Raw genomic sequence first — 17702 nt, 5'->3', positions numbered from 1 at the left:
GATCGTTAACTGTGCCAAATTTCCAAAATTTAGAACAATAAAAAGGATTTTTTAGAACCATAGAAAGCTCATAACCATAATATTTAAATAACTGATTTTCTTTTTTATCTGTACGTATTAATTTTCATTAAGTTAGTTTTAAACACCAGTAATATGTAATTTGCATAATATTGGCATAGCAAGCTTCAAATAAAATTAACGCTGTTTTACCGGTCCCTAATATCGGCCCGAATATTGGAGAATTATCGTGGCGGAATACTTGAAAATTTCAAGAGAGATGATGGCGAACAGGCTATAAATCCGGAAAGTGCGCGCCACCGGAGCGTATCTATGGTAAGTGCACAATCACAGCACCAGATACCAGCAATCCAGACAAATGAGCAGATATCATAGCGCCATTCATCACGGAGGGATGCCAACATTGGCTCCGGCGTGAAGTCACGTCCCAGTGGCGGCATCAGAAAAATTTTCACTCGCTATTCCCACAGGGCCGACAACAAATTTGAATTATCTCATGGCAACTTTTTATTGTGCATTTTAGGGGTAATGGAGCATCATGCAAGGGTTGAGAAAGACTTGTTATTGCTGCATTTTGGTGGAAGTTTTATGACAGGGGTATGCTAACGATGGATATCTTGCGGATTACGTATACGCACGACCTGAATTCTTCAAAGCTGTGGAGAATCTGGCGGATTTATGACAAAGCAGCTTAATTTTTATGGTCCGTAGACCGTTGCAACACGGTAAAAATTAAAAAAACTGCCACGTTGTATGAGCGACCAACTGAAGGTGCTTGGAAAAACTTTAATCACTGCAGAATGTCGGTTTAAGCCGCTGCATCCTGCTGCACTGGTTAGTTACTTTTGAACCAGGTCCTGGACAATAAATCGTCTGCAGGTAATTCACGTTAATATCTGTCCCATCATTTCCACGTTTCGCCTGCCAACAGAGACAAACCTCAAACTTCTCCAGTATCTACTCAATCTATGGGGCAAGTTATAATGAGCCTTCGTCTGAGCCTGTGAGGTCTCATTAGCCTATTAAGGCGCGTGTCCACGGAGCTGGAGCGGTAATCATTGGAAATGGTTATTAGGAGCACTTCTCACATTGCAAACTAGTTCAATTGTGTTATTTCAAATGGATTAGAAAATTTAATTTGGACCTGTCCGTTTAGTTGTGATATTTTGTCTACTCTTAAAAACTCCAACTTTATTATTTAACTTGAAAATATACGTGACAGCATTGACTGGTTTTATTCAAAGAAAAAGGGAAAAACTTTAATTTTCCTGTCACGGCTTTTAAGCGTATGTCAAAGTTTGGATGTTAATTCACCCTTCTAGTTGTACTTTGCACCATGGAAATCTAATGACATGTTTACATGGGGTTTGAAAAGTGTAATTTTTAAACCTGCGACACCAAACACCAAATTTTGTTCGTTTGTGCAGAAAGTATTGAGTATTTCGTTTGTGCTTCCAGAGAAAACCTTAAACTGTACTCCTGTAGATTTTATTTCCGGTTAGAAAACATTAAATTTTATTGAAATTTTATTGTTCACACTTCGCAGACCGTCTCTCAAAATAATTCATCGTAATAAGCAGCAATCACTTTTTGCTATAAATGCCCGCATTCAATTCCAGGTAACTTTGGAGCGGCTCTAATCTTTTTCCGCCGTTGCGACTGACATTGCTTATCGAGTTAATTTAACATTTCAAATTCATGAAATAATAGAACCATCCGACTATCATAGATATCCACCTTTAGAAATCTCGTTGACAATCCTTTATCTCTGTAATAAAGACACCGTCATAGAACAGATGCGGCTGGCAACGTCCACCGGGATGATTTATGAGTTCCCGTTAGAAAAACTCCAATTAAATCACTTTAATTACTCCACATTGATCTAATGGCTGACAAATTAATTACTCCCTTTTCCCAGACTTTGATCGACGTGGTTCGATATTCAGAGTGACATTGGCTGTGTTTAATATTGTGGGTGGGGATTTGTGGACAGTTTCTGGCCGATTGTCACCCCATATTGGAAATAACAACGGCAAGTTGTTTCATGTCATGTCGCGCATTCTAATTGCTCTTATGATCGTCCATAATTAATTCCAGCTTATCGAGTGCTGCGATGCTCGGTTGTACAGAACGGATGAATGTGTGCTTTGAGATTAATTTTGGCTAAGTGTCTCATCAAATATTGGTAAACGGACGGAACTCATACAGTTTTTGATGAATTCATTATAGTTATTGGTTGGTTCCCATTTCGATTAACAAATACCAAAGATTTATAAACGCGGATTTGAATGGATATTTCGGATTTGCTATAGATTTTAGTTAAAATCGTTGATGAATTCTGTTTATTTATTAAATGCCTCCCTATGGATATTTGACAGTGGAATATGTAATGTTCCCATACATAAAATTTATACACATTTACCGTGCTTCAGAAAAAGAATAAAGCTCGGCAGGTATGTAGCTTGTACAACCAACACTAGATTCATACCATAAGTCTAAATTATAAACCTGTTACTTTGTCTGTAATGTTAAAAATCCACTAGCTCCGGCTTTTTAAACTCAAAAAGCTTTCACATGTTAACACTCGATATATTTTATTCGTGTGCTTCGTGTTGTACTTTTTTATTCCATTTATTTGATGTTCCAGAACTTCCCACATAACTCATTTCGCGTTTTATTGTTAATTAATAATACAGGAATTGCACCCTCGTTTTCAACAAAAACGATTCCAGAGCTCCATTCTCTCAAATTCTTCTTTTTCCAACTTTGCATAGAGGTTCATATTTCATTCCGCGCATTTTAAGACGGACGTTAGGAATGAGAAAATTCGAATATTCGACGGGTACATCGCAAATTTGTCCTGGAAATAACACGTTGTAGAACGTTTACTCCAGACTTTTAATATGCAAGCAGCGTCCGTAATAAATTCTACTTGCAGAAAACTGAATTTTTTAGTGATATTAATAAATATTTTTTTTGCGAGGTAAAATATATCGCCCACGTAGATCCATTGCAGACACTTTTTCCGGCGCCAGGAGAGAATTTTCCCACGTTTTGTCCCAGGTTTAATAGGAGCGGTGATGCAACAGCTGGTTAAATTAGAGACGAAATTTATGAATTTTATTCCACAAATGTTCGAACTTTTGCAACACTTATGAAAAAACTTATGAGGCAGACAAAAGACATTTAAACTTCTTCACGGACGAACGAATTTTTTCCACAGCTGAGTTCAAGCAATGAAAACAAACATTGCATAATTTTCGACGAAGAAACACCAAAAGTTTCAGCGCGTGTATTTTTTTCAGTGAAATAAATTCATCCGTTTTTTTTCAGAAATCTGTTTTGTTGCCGGTTTTGTTTATGTTCCTCCTTGTTGTTATCGGTAAAGAGTATTCTCTATTCACTGGACCGGAACAATATACACAAATTATTTAGATGAATAATTCACAAAATGCGTAAGCACGAAACTCAGCGGATTTGTTGGAACGCGTTCAAAAACGATGCACTCATAAAATTCCGGAACAATTTATCACTGTTTGAACACGGTTTTTTACAATTAAGTACTACGCTACCACTTTGTATTGGCAACAAAAGCGAACAGGTTACAATAAAATAAATAATCGCATTTGGAGTAAATTGCACAATTGGCAGCGCATCCAATTCAATAACTGGTCAGCTTTGATGAAAATCCTCTTAAACGCGACAACAATATGTTCTTTTTTAAATAATAACATACAGGACGTTTAAAAAAAATGCCAGACCCACTATTCACCACGCGAATCTTCAGATAAAAAATTCGTCGCCCGGCGCATCCACCATTTTTATTTTTTGTAAAAGTATTATTATAACTGAGAACTACTTATTCTTTATTGTTTGATTGCTGACGAGTATTCAGCAATTTGTTTCACTTGCTTCAAAGAGCGAATTTCTTTTGGTGCGACGAAAGCAAGTGAATTGCGATATTAAGAAATATTTGTTTTGATATTTCCTACCTGTATTTGTACAAAGTAAAGTAAATCTCTTTTCCATTATGCAAGTTTCGGCTCTGTTGAACAATCTGCTTTCTTGAAGATATGAGGCATTGTCGGCGCAACTTACTTGGAGTAGTCACTGAAATCAAAAGGCCGAGGTCTTAGCATACTTCGCTGCACAACAATGCAAAGGAAGGGTTACAGCGTTATAGAAATGAGGAATTTCTTCCATATTTTCACAAATACTTGTCCTTTCGAAGCATTATAATTTATTTATCAAAGAATCCCACAACGGTTACAATTTACGAACTTTATTATTAGAATATTTCCGTCGAAATTTCTTGGAGGCACTATAAACTAGGACTGCAAAATATACGACGATCAATCCGTATAAAACCAATTTAAAATCTAAAAAGACAAAATGGGTTAAATCTGGGTCAAAGGGGTTTTACGTGTGTTAGCACGAAAGTCTCTACTCGTTCAAATCGTCCTCTCGTTTCGATCAAATTCGTGTCAAAACGATGATGTAAGATTTTAAATAGCATGAGGAGGATAAAATGCTGTTCCAAAGCAAGATCGTTAAAATTTCACGCTTAAGAATTTAAGAAGGGTATCTATTATGAAAGTTATAATGTCCTCCCACCTTAACCTCCTCGCAAATTTGCAAGGATAAATCCTGAAACCCACTTTTCCGTCCAAGAAAAATCGTAACTTTTCCGCAAAATTGTATATTTCTTTTTCATTAAAAATCTACTTTTGTCACGAAAAATATTGTTTTAAAGCTGTTTCAAACTCAGGTGGTACGTTAAAGTGATTACTTTCCACGAATCGGTGCCAACTTTTGTTTCGGTTTCTTGTCCTGGAGATAAATGTGAATGCATTTACGGTAGAGTAGCACGAGATATCCTTGAGGATATTTTATTGCTCTGTTTTGACGAAGGATTCACTTAGCGTGGATTTTTTGCAAGAGAAAACAACATTAGCGTCGATTAACGTGTCCTTATTCTTGCATTTTCTATAAAATATACAGTGTTTTCATAATATGAAACGTGGTTTAAAACCGCGCTGCTTCTAAATGGAACATACATGATTCATTCGCAGTTTGAACTGTGAAAAGTATTCTTGGCATAATGTCGGGTTTCCGTTTCCCGTTGTAAATCTCATCCATTATCGTGCAATGAATACTTATTTAAAAACGAACTGTAAAATGATAAACGGAGAAATTATTCTAAAAGCGTCTCTGCTCTGAGTGTTCTGAAAACTGAGATTGATTAGTTTAGAATGGAACTTTTAAACACGTTTAAAAGTTGTGTCACCGACAACAGAAACAATTCTGGTAATTAAATTCATCAACCTCAAACTACGAGATTTTTCGCGGCTCACCAAAGTACCAGAAATAAAATAAAAACTAAAAGACTTCATATGTAAACGTGTGAGATTTTCTCCATTAAATTGTAAAACGTACAACTCTGTACTCAGTGCAAACCACAAAAACGTCCTCGTAATTAACAAAATCTCGAATTTCTAGTCGTTATGGCAGATTTAATCACGACCGTTCTGTGAAATATTTACTGGTTTCAGTCGGATCATTAAATTAAATCGCTGACTCTAATCTTTGGAATTCGCACACTATAATAATCGAAGTCGTAATTATTTCAGCCGTAGAACAGTGAAAAGAAGACTCCAATAATTGGTATATCGATTAATTAATAAAGCAACACGTTTTCCGAATTGTGTGAGAGAGATTTGGTCGTTATTTTCATACCGAAAATCGGCCGACGATTAACCAAAATTGAAACCATTAGATGAATTATAACCGGAATAAAAGCTTAACGACAAAGTTATCTTTTCATATCACAAACAAAACAAAACTCCGCCATTGGAGAGGAATTAATAATGTTTCGTAGTTGTCTAAAATTCAATATTTCGTAAGTAACTTAGCTCGGAATTTCTCGGCGTGAGTTGTAAGAAGATTATATTCTGACAGGAATGAGGTCAGATGGAGGCATTGTGTATAAACACCAAGTTAAGCATCTTTTAAACAGATTTATTTTTTGCAACTGTTTCGAAGTGTCCCGATATTGTGCTTGGTTAATAACCGAATTACGCTCCAATACAGATTTCGAATTATTTATGGTCAAAATGAGAAGGTAATTAAATGGTTATTAAACAGCACTTTCGATACAATAATAGGATTACTCAGCAATAATTGCTTACTTCGCATTAATAATATAAATCCGAAACACCACTTTTCACTTATTCACGTTTCGTGCCGGGGATTAATCCTAAACCCAATAATTTTTCCCAGGAAGTCAATCTTCCAAAAATGAGACTCCTGTGCGGGAATTGATTTTCGTTTATTAATTTCCTTGAGAATTAAATTTTAAATAGAACATCCAATTTAATATTCAGCGAGACGTTCTTCACCTACCAGATTTTTGTGTGAAAAATTAATAAACTGACAGTGCAATTGAATTTCGTCAAACTACTTACAATCAGTATGTATGACACTGTTAAGTGTTCAATGTGCAAATTTAAACTGGTTTTACTACCTTCAGAAGTGATAAAATTTAGGGCGAACGTTTAAAATGGGCAATTCAACAGAAAATTTTAGAACTTTGCCTGTGTTTTGAAAGTAGTGAACTAAAACGATAAAATGTTCGATGAGGAACTTTCAAAGTAAGCTTTCATAGTACTTTACCTTTTATAGTACATGTTTACTGATCAAATTCTAAACAACTCGTGATCTACCTTCGTCAAGTTTAAAATAGAGAATCGCTCCGAACAATTTTAGTAACAAAAATTAAATCTGGCGTGCTTCCCGAAGCGATATTCACGAAGATTCAATGCAGAATATTTAATTTAAATTTCTTATCTAATTTCCGGAGTCATCAACTAAAATAAAAATTATGCTTCCGAAAGCTTCCAAAAGCTTTTTCAATTTAGGAAATAAACCCTTTAGGTGGTTGATTGTTGTTCTCTTTCATTACAAACGAAAACAATAATTAAAAGTGGATAAATAACAATCGAAATTGATTCAGTCTACCAGCAAACGAAATATACATCTTTCTTAGGAGCTGTACATTTGAAAATTTGATTTTTCTATTAGTTATTACATACACGGGTGAATAATAAGTACCGTAAATTTAATTAATGGTTTGAAACCATTCAAAAAATATGTGAACAAGTGCAAAAAAAATCTAAAAATTCCAATAAAAATGAAACGAAACGCTGTAAAGAAATAAAATAAATAATAAAATAAAGTTTTGGGAGACAAGCCAAGAATTCTCATAATTTGTTATCTGACTGTACAAATGTACAATATCAGAGTCATACTTGTCTTTGATGTTTCGAATTGCGTATCAACAATTGCAAATCACTGAAAACGAGAAAAGCTTACAATAGTGAACTACTTTTTACAACAGCTAGAGATTAATGTACCAGACCAATTATATATTATTTTCGTCTTCGAGGAGCATTAAATCTGTTGATTGAGTTTCTTTTTCAGTTTTCTAAAGCTGTTCTATTTGTATTATTCATTATGTTATTTGCTTCGGAAATAATCCTAAACGCCAATATTAAGTTCAACGATTATTACATTAGCAACATGAGATCCATTTACTTGAACCCTGATCTTTCGTGCGATCACCGTATATTTGATTACAACTTTGTAACACAATAGAGCTGATCGGTTCTCATATCCTTTAAATTCTGAGTAAATTATAACGAAGGAGTACAATGTGTTTCTAATTACGTTATTAATCAACAGGGAAATAAACACGGCGTGTGCATAAACTGTTAAATAGAGAGGTATAAATTTTTTTTTAAATAAAAAAAGCTTATTTTCCCGTATTCTCGTAAATTTAGTAAAGCTTGATTTTGCTTGACATAATGAGATAATTTCAAGGTTCCTGGGGGTATTTAGTGGTTTAAAACTCTCACATTCTTGATAACAAATTCGAGGTAATACCGTAACATAGTCATAAACACAGCTCGGATATAAATCTAGTCACGTAAAATATTCACTCCACCGAAATGTAGACATTTCTCGATGTAACCCTTTGTAGCATACATGCAACTTTTCCATCGGTAATTAACAATAATTCATGTAATTTTCCTGTCAATTATTGGTAAACCCATTTGCGTAACCGCAACTTACAAGCCAATAAATTTCTCTTTATCGTTTACAAACCACGTTGATTGTTGTAATTACATCAGTGGGGGACTTATCGAGAAAAGTGTTTTCGCAATGCGCGAGGCAAAAAGTGACACAAAGTTGCGATTTATTTTCATATCGATCTGTTTGTTTCTGTTTAAAACTTGAGCGATAATTAAGTAAACAGATTCCGTGCTACGACAACGAAGACGCATCTATTTTACATTTTAAATCTATTAACGCTACGTCAAGACGACGATGCCCGGATCTATAATATTCAGAAAGCAATGTGTGCGGTTATTTATCTCTTGGGGATTTTGAGGAAGTCGAGTCTGCATAAAGTGGAAATATCGGGCCTTGTGGTTTTATCACCGACTGGTATTTCAGGAACCATGTAAGCCGCAGCATTGATAAAACTATTCTCTACTTACATCTTTAAAAAATCTCATTTCACTTAGAAAGAGTGGCATCTAGCAGGACTTGACTAATTTTTTATTGATTTTTTTAGGAAATAATTTCAAAAATAAGATAAACCAAATAGATCATTTATAAAAAACTGGTTAATAAAATTTAAATTGATTTTAACAGCGAACAAATTTCCATAAAGTTTACAACAAAAAGCAGAGTGAATTAAAAGTTTTTGTCCATTTTGGAATTTGAAAAATGGGTTTTACCGTCATAAAAAATTCATGTATTCCAAACATTCGAATATGAAACAGAATGTTAATTTTAACTTGCCATTCAAAACAATAGCCAGCAATATGTTTTTTCAATTCCATCCTTTTGAATTATACTTTTAAAATGTGCATTTGGTTATCTAAAATTCTAGAAAAATTGTTCACCATACTATTTTTAGAAAAATAAAATCCATTCAAAGCCAAGCTTTTGATCGCGCTCCACAGCAAGTGATTCGGTGAAACCTCACAAAGAACATAAATCTACGTAATTAGAATAGAACTCGACAAATAAAGATAATTTGCAAACAGAAAAAATTCATGATTAAAAAAGGAATTCCAACAACGCTGTTTACAATATTTACATATGAATGGCGTTATAACATGAAGCGAAATGATGATAAACCAGTAAATTTTAAAAATCTAGATAAGTGCGTTTTAGGGGAACTTGTCATCTTAAAATTGGGATTAACATGACATTTGATAAGGGTCGTCTTCACTGTGCTGATGGTATGCATGAATCTCCAGAAAATAACTTTATCCCGGAGCTGTGAGACTTTGGACAGCATTATATGCTGGAGCTTTACAAAGAAACTTGTTAAATATACATACACCGGAAGGAATTGTCTGCGTTTTAATTTTGTAGCAAATTGCGTTTTGTCAGGTAAAGTAGGCAGTTCAGGGATTCAATATTGCATAAACAATTTTTCTGATTTAATTTGTTCATGTTGTGTGATCGATGCCAGATTATAGAGAAATACGGCGGGAAATTTTTGCTTTGTACTCTAAATATTCGGTGGCACTGAACATTTACTTATTAATGATTTGTTCGATTTACTTGTTTGTTATCATATTTTCGATAGCAATTACATAAAAAGCATAAGCTCGGACTTGATTAATTTTTTAGCAATAATTCAATGATTCCGCTTTGCATGCGCTTTCGTAATGAAATTACCTTAATAGAGTTAAGCTTTTCCGAGTTATTTGCTGATCATTTAAATAATAAATTTTTCCACGATTTCCCTCCACTAAAGCAGCCAACCATTCCATTAACTAGTTAGAGCAACTTTACTTTCCGTCATAAAACCACGTCGGTTTTTGTATTTACGTTAAAAATTTACTCCGAAACTTCGAGATATTAATCTAATTTCCCAACACATTGTGGGTATACAACAGTCTCTTTAATCTCCCTGGATTAGTGTTATGACAGCAATGAAAAAATCACTCCGAAAACTGAATTCACCTAATCGATTTCCTCAACGAAAAACGCCACCAGGTTAACGCCCTCGCGGGAAATTCTGCAATCGCGCCACGGTTGTACTAATGCAAATTTTAGCGGTCATCCCTCATTAAACTGCCCCCCAGAGAAATGATTAATTTATGCAAATTAGTTGCGGTGGTTTACAATTATTTGGGTGGATACGTGGAGGATTTTACAATATTCCGTGCAATATTGATAAAAATTTGCATGTGGTACTGTCCCAGCATTTGAGGGCGAGTTGGTATTTGAGTCAGCAAAAGGTCAAGCGGAAAAAAAGGAGGCGGTTGAAGGTCAGCTAAAAACTAAATTGAATGTTGATTGGCTAAGTTTACTTCGAGGATACGGAAAACTGCTGCGGTTGCAGAATTCCAGTGTGGTTGAACGGGGTTTAAATTTAAAGAAAAAAATCGTGGGCGGTGACTCAATAAAAATTGGACCTCTTTAAGACGAATTTTAAATATATATTTAGTGCACGTGTGATTTGTATCCAAATTTCCCGATTTCATAAAAGTTGTGTTTGTAAATCAATGCTTAAAAAATAAAGTAAACCCTTGTTTAAAAAGTCTGGTGATTTTATGACAATTGACTGTTTAATCAATTTGAATTTGCGTCACCATAATATAATTCAATAATCAGCTACAAAATCAATACATAAATGTAAACAGCTGATTGGTATGTTTTTAAAAATAGTAGAATATGTACCGTACCGCTAAAATTCCAACCTGATATAATTAATTCTGCGACAAATTAGACTATCATGATCTACGCGACACCTGTAAACTACTTAAAATTGTAGATTTATTAGATTAGCTCGCTTTACTGTTTTTATGTTTAATTAAGAAATATTAAAACTCAACATCGTCTGGAACTTTTTATTACTCCTAAATTAATTTCGCAATTTAATTATTTAGAAAAAATTAATAAAGAGACTTGCTGCAAAATATTGCTTTGGTATCTCATTTCCAAATGCACTCATTTTTGCTCAGAAAAAAATCGACTACATTTTCATTAAACGCCCGAATATTTGTTATTCTGCCATCGCCGGTGAACGCTCTGACTTCGGAACTTAGCAAACAAATCCAAACAAACGTATCAAACTAAATTCTACATGCTTTTTTACATTTTCTTAAACTCTGCCATAAAGGGAGTTTCCAAGAAATTTGTTTTTATTTTCGTACCGTGTCTTGTTTGTGTTTGAACAAATTTAAACAAGCAAACAAGTCTGAACAATACCTATCTACAAGTTTTCTTTTACTTCAATATGAACGGCTCCCAAGAAATTAGGTAAATAATAAGTTTGAGAAAGTTAGAGCTCTATGGATCTCTATATCCGGATCTACTATTCCAATCAGTCATAAGTTTTTCTAATAAATCTCAATCAAATCCGTCAAGATCAACCGAAATTCTCCGACTCGAATAGAAATTTAGGAATCGATAAGTCTTCCTCAAATTTAATTCCAGGTATAAAATTTTTATATGTCACGTGAACGCTATAATTTCTGAAATCTTTGTTATGTCAGGTTGTCTTGAACAGGTTTCACCTTTCATTGGGGTAGTATTGTTAGTTTGTAGCAGTTCTGAGATGACAGATAAAGATGATAAATTCTATTCGTCGACAGATTTTATCGCGGGAATAATAATAATAGTAACAAAATAGACAAATTTTCTACATTTTGTGGCTGGCATGAGGGATTTATTGATCAGCAATTTTGACCTCTATAAATAAAATTCAAGCGGCTAATTCGGGTTTATGTCGAAGTGTTTAGCACCCTTCGCTCATTTCTCGGTTTATGATTGATCGATTTTTTTGCACAGAAGCAGGAACGTAAATAAACGATTATATTGAAAGAAAAGCGTTAAATATTTATGAGAACAATAATTAACGAACGAGAATTTCCATAACGTGATTAAGAAGGCGCAGGACAAGTCGCGTCAAAACGAGCCTAGAATTATTTCATTGAGTCAAACTGAACTGATTAGGCTTTTGTTGTGAGAAAATTGCTTCAGAGTCATTTATCATTCTTGATTAAGTCTAAGCTCATGCGAATTTCGCATCTGACTTCTGCCACTGAACGTTGAAATTAGCAGCTTAACAAGTCCATCAGCTCTGAAACCGATTTGAATTTTTCAGACAAATAGACGCGACAAAAAATGAATGAAGAAAATACAATTCCTTTGTAAATGCAACTCACGTTGGATCTCTACGATAGCGAGCACACGGCCACTGAAAGCACCACTGAAAACCCCTGAAAGTCACCCGAGTTCGTGCGAAGTTGGCTCCGACCGGCGACTGTCACGAACATTCGCCTGTGCAAGTTTCCCGAGCGCACTGCGATTTCAGGACTTTCGAAAGCACATGATAGGAGACAGGTGAAATACGGCCGGTTCTAGGCATGCGTACCAACACGAATACGCCAAAATCACCGAAAACAACATATTGCCGAGCCGTGGTTGTTTTCCTTTTTATTCGCGTGGTAAGCTGGTAAACATCGGACTTGAAATTTATGAAATGAAAAAGTCGGACGTGACAAATTTCCGGATGAATATAGAGAGGACACGTAAAGGTAATTTTGCAAAAGGGCTGCTTTATTTTCTATGTTCTTTTAATGGCCCCTTCACTGCTGCAGTTGAAATCGTAGAAGGATTTACTGCAATAAAAGAGATATAAAACAATTTAACTTCAGTGTATTGCTTCAATTCAAAAAGTATATTTGGAATTTTATTAGAACTCACTTGTCTTGTCATTTATCTAGTTTTCTCATATATTAAGATAACATTCTACTAAATATTAACTTAAATTGATTTACAACAATCAACAATCCTGTTTAAAACATTTCCAAACATTAAACAAAAATATTTAAGTTCCGTTTCTAAACATTTATTCCCAAATCAAACAGGGGAAAACGTACATAATTTCCTTAATTTATTTCTGCTTCCTGTCAATGACATCAACTTCTGGTTGGTACCCCTATTAGGATTTAACGCGGTTTTGATTTTAAATAAATACCGGAAAATGGAAATAAATCATTCGAACATATTTTTTCCGTAGTTTCAATTAATTAAAATAAATCATAATTTGCAGCATTTTTGACTGGTTTAAAATAAATATTGTGATGGAATTTATTTTGTGTTTTTAACAAAACGATGTGTAATTTAATTCAACATGTTCAAACTTTGCCTTTGGCAAAATTATTGGAAATTTTGTGACTACGTTGATTAACAAAAATCCAAAAATATTTAGAGCTTTATTGAAATTAATTATTGTGAATTACTCTCCATATTTATTTAAAACTTTTTAAAATGATCGCCAATGCGGAAACAAAAATGTGCTGATTCTGAATGATGTTCACTTGGATGCATGGATATGAAATTCCACGCAATTATGAATACAATTGGAATTGTTCTCAATTAAAAAAGCCAATAAAATTACGTTTTTGTAAGAGATAAGTTACAATGTTTGAAAGCTTTGACACAATCCACGCTAAGTAATCAATAACTGTGAAATCAGCTTTTTCGCTTTTTTTATTTATGAGGTGAATGTGGCAACGCTACTCGCCCACTTTGCGCGGATATCCTGCATGTACCCGTGATTCATTGATTTTCTGCAAGATGTCGAACACGCAAAGATTTCGTGTTAATTTACATTAGCACAATTCAAGTAATTGAAAAATGTACATGTTCACTTTGGCACAGCAAGTTTTAGAAAATTTACATGATGGCACCTTTGTCCGTTGCGTGCCATTCGAAATAATACGGATCAACCAAGGAGAAAATTGGCTCAGCAAGTTCGGAATTATGTGGTGGAATTCCGAGATACTTAATGATTTTACATATGCAGATTTTGGAGCAAGAGCAAGAGAAACACCTTTAATGTGAACGAAAATTTGATTATCAGCAGAATTTAGCAGCTGAGCCAAGCACAAAGGGCAAATGTTCCTTTTGTGTTAATTTATTTGAGGGCAATTGAGTTTATAGAAGGTGTTACGCCATCAGAGATATAACATTTAGGTTTTTCCTATTCTCATATGCAGTACCAACTCAATAATTTACATACAAGATTTTTGAAATTATAGAATTATAAAATTTGTACCGAGAAATTCTAGAGGTTTACTTTAAAGTACAAAGGCTTCAAAATGTAAATACTGCATGTTGGGTAATTACAGTTCATTAAATACTGAAGCCACTGGCATACACAAAAAGAGCACCGACGAATGCCAGTAGATTTAGTTATTAAATTACGGAGATAAAATTAGGTCTTAGGAGTACAGAATGTAATTTTCCCCATGAAACAAAATATTTATTTTTATTTCAAATTACTTACTACTCATTTATAATTTAAAATTTGACATCTGGTGGTAAAGCTTAGTGGCAAGTCAAACGTAACAATCTTATTTTAATTTTTACACCCTTCAAACAATGAAAATAGTTTGAAGTTCCATCTATCTGTTGTATAGACGTTTTCGAAAACGAGGAGCTTTATTTAAAGAATATTGCTTTCTGTTAGTGCTACGTTTCAAGCTATTAAAGCGAAGCAATTGGCAATTTCAAGTTTAATTATTAGCCAAGAGTTTATTCTAAAATTAAAAACGTAATTGCATGTAGACAATAAAAGCTTTTGTTTTGGAACAAAATTACATTTGCGTCGGTTGCGACTGCTCTTCCTATACACTGTAGGATAAAAATCCTTAAATAATTTTAAAATAACACGTCATAAAGCTCATGTCTACTTTAAATTAATTTTATACTCCAACATACAACAGTTTTGATGGACTCTGTTTCCTCCTGTAAATAAACTGTAGTTTCTAATTTGTAATAAAAGTGTTCTAAGAAGAAAGGAGCGTTCAGATTACGACGAACATAACGAGGAAAATAGATTGTAGAGAAATTTAACTTAAAGTAATATCATTAGAAATGCAGACACAATTGCGATGACAAGCATTTTTCTGTTTACTTAAAACTGGTTTGAAAGTTCAACATTTTAAACCTCGCACCATAATCGATGAATTAATGTTTTACATTAAAAATTTTATCAGCAGCGGGAATAAAAAACGTTTTTTAAAGATAAATTTTATATTAAACGTAAAATTAAATTCCGATCTGCTTTGTGAATTTGACGAGTTATTTAACTACAACATTTTACTGCACCAATATTCGACGCGAAAATCGAATAAGCACCTTGTCAAAAAGCTCTTCATTTTATCATAAAAATGAAAGAAACCATTTTGCTGATAAAACTTTACTTTATAATCTGCAGAGTTGGCTTTGAAGCGTAATTACGAAATGTGACAGGCTGAGTATTGAATTACACTTCCTGCACTGTAATTAATTCTCTTAATTTAACAATATTTATCGTTGTGGCTGTAATTTAATAAGAACTAAAATAACGGAAAAGTAAAATGATGAAATTAATTATAAAGGTAAAAATAACTCTAATGACTATAATTGGAATGAAATCGATCTTTGAACAAAACATGAAAATCAACTTTAATTGCGTTTTTTATCTCGACTTTCCGTCAATTTCTGCTCTTTTCAATCGGTTTGATTTAATCAATTCGTCCTTTCTGTAATTTAAAAATAATTGTCTGCTCTGTTTGTCATTTTGATTCAAATTTATCGGAATACAATATCATGATTATTTACTTTAAAAACTGTTTATTAATGGCTGTATTATTATCATCGTTATCAAAACAGAATAACTACATTTAGCGGAAACCGAAAATAAATTACAAGCTGCAGCTTTCGCAATTTATTACATGTTGTACGTTAACAAATTAGTTGGTTTACATAATTTAAACCACCCCAAGAACCTATAAGTTACTCTGCTGATTATTTCCGTTATCTTCTTTAACTGAAAAAGATTTTTTTTGAGCGGTGCCACCAACTTAGCTGACAAAGCTGCTGTATTTCATATTCAGCGAAAAATAGAGACCATAAATTGTTCCTCCAACGTAGGAATTATGTTTCAAGTTGGTGCAGCTTTAAACTTAATAAGTAGTTTGAATGGTGTCTGCGGCTAAAAATGCCAAACTTTTCAAGTTTATACGTCAATGAAATAAGACAAGTGAAACATAAACATGAAATATGACCACTGAATAAAAGAGTTTAAAACTGTTTTCACATATGTTCTGCATAATTCAGTCGTAACTTCATACAATGTTTGCTCGAGATAAGAATATTTCTGGTCCTAGGAGACGTTTATATGAGATGATTATTATTTATTTAAAGTTTATTTTCGTGGAAAATGCGAGTCATTTGTCATGATTTAGGTTTCTATGACCCAATAAGGATAAATCGGGATCAGATGAATATCAATATCAATTCCGCAGCAGAGCTCCAGTTACAGAGAAAAACTGTTTGAATAGAAACGTAAAATTTTTGAAAATCAATGTAAAACAAAACTTTTTAATCTATCTACTAAATTTTTAATAAAAAACTAAAACTTTTTTAGTCCGGCGCCTCCACCATTTTTGAGCACGGATTAATTTTGTCATTTTAGTTGCATGCGTCAAAATAAAAAAATGTAAACAAAAGCTTGAAGTTTTGCTGCTCTCGGTGTAATACAGGCCCCAATAAATCTTCCTCACAAAGAATGAGGCGGTAAGCAAACAAGAATTTGATCGAATAATGTTTAACCGATAGCAAATACCTAATTTCTCGTTTGCGTCTGTTAAAGACTGGTAGATCCTAATCTAAATCGAATTCAACAAAAAATACTAATAGCTTTCGCTCAACTTTGCATTGCATTGTAATGGAGCATTGAGGCAAGATCGGCTTCGTGTGAAATAGTCTTCGATTTTTCGCTCTAAAGAAACAATGAAGAAAAACTTATGTTAGTTAACACCGAATCGTAAATCCGCACTATTGCAGCATAAATCCGGGCCTAGAGGATCCGCAAATGCAATATAACCAAATTTATGCAGTAATGATCGTCTGCACCCGCCCTAAGCTGTCTTTAGTGTGGTGTTATTATTACGCTTCATAGCGGAACCACCTCGTAAATTCCGAATCAAAATAAGAAAATGTTGGAAATATCGAGTTCTACTATTTGCGTTGTCTGTGAATGCAGACCGTAGAGTGTTTGTGATAGACTGCGGAGTCCTCATTCAGTATTTACCCAATAATTCAATATTGTGATTTCTCTGTTCGGACGTCAATTAAGGTACCTAAATTTGCACGGTTCATAACGTCCACTGCACACTTTTAGAACTGAAAAAGGGAAAAAACTTCAGTTTGCTGAAAGTCTTGTTAAATTGCTAATGAAAAGTGACAACGTTCTGCATAATGGAGAGGATTTGTTAGTGGTGACTAGGTTTGAAATTAAATTCCGCAGATATTGCTTCCGGATTGTCGCGGACCAGCTTGCAGCTGCTGCAATAATAAAAATTTAATAAAGGAAGGAAATTAGTGGCGTTTCTAAAGAAGTTACATTGCTTAATGTTTGTTTAAATCCGAAAAGGAAATTTAAACTTTTCTTCCCTTATTAAATCTGCGCGACTCTAAAACTATCACGTAATCGCCATTTCCAAGCCTCGTCATACTTAAACAAAATCTTAAAGAAGTGGTGGTCTTAATGCGATTACATCCGTTTGAAAACTGAAGTAGGTACAACACTTTAACTCCAA

General features: G+C 33.9%; 1 protein-coding gene across 4 annotated transcripts in view; it reads right to left on the bottom strand.

Moving 5' to 3' along the window:
- The window catches only part of LOC148179248 (uncharacterized), a 121313-nt gene extending 108906 nt beyond the window's left edge, over positions 1-12407 (bottom strand). For 2 of the 4 annotated variants that reach the window (XM_088030292.1, XM_088030296.1), the window contains exons 1-2: positions 12273-12407; positions 4011-4128 (exon numbers count right to left, since the gene is read on the bottom strand). The gene's annotated coding sequence lies outside the window, so the exon portion shown is untranslated. The remainder of the gene's footprint in view (positions 1-4010; positions 4129-12272) is intronic. The other 2 variants (XM_088030294.1, XM_088030295.1) reach the window with 2 other exon arrangements.
- Positions 12408-17702: the final 5295 nt, after the last annotated feature.

Source organism: Gnatocerus cornutus, chromosome 2 (assembly GCF_029298725.1).
Source record: "Gnatocerus cornutus isolate USDA-ARS CGAHR chromosome 2, icGnaCorn1.1, whole genome shotgun sequence".
NCBI classification, from domain to species: Eukaryota; Metazoa; Arthropoda; class Insecta; order Coleoptera; family Tenebrionidae; genus Gnatocerus; species Gnatocerus cornutus.
The sequence above is the reverse complement of the archived record's forward strand: the minus strand, read 5'-3'. Positions and strand labels throughout refer to the sequence as shown.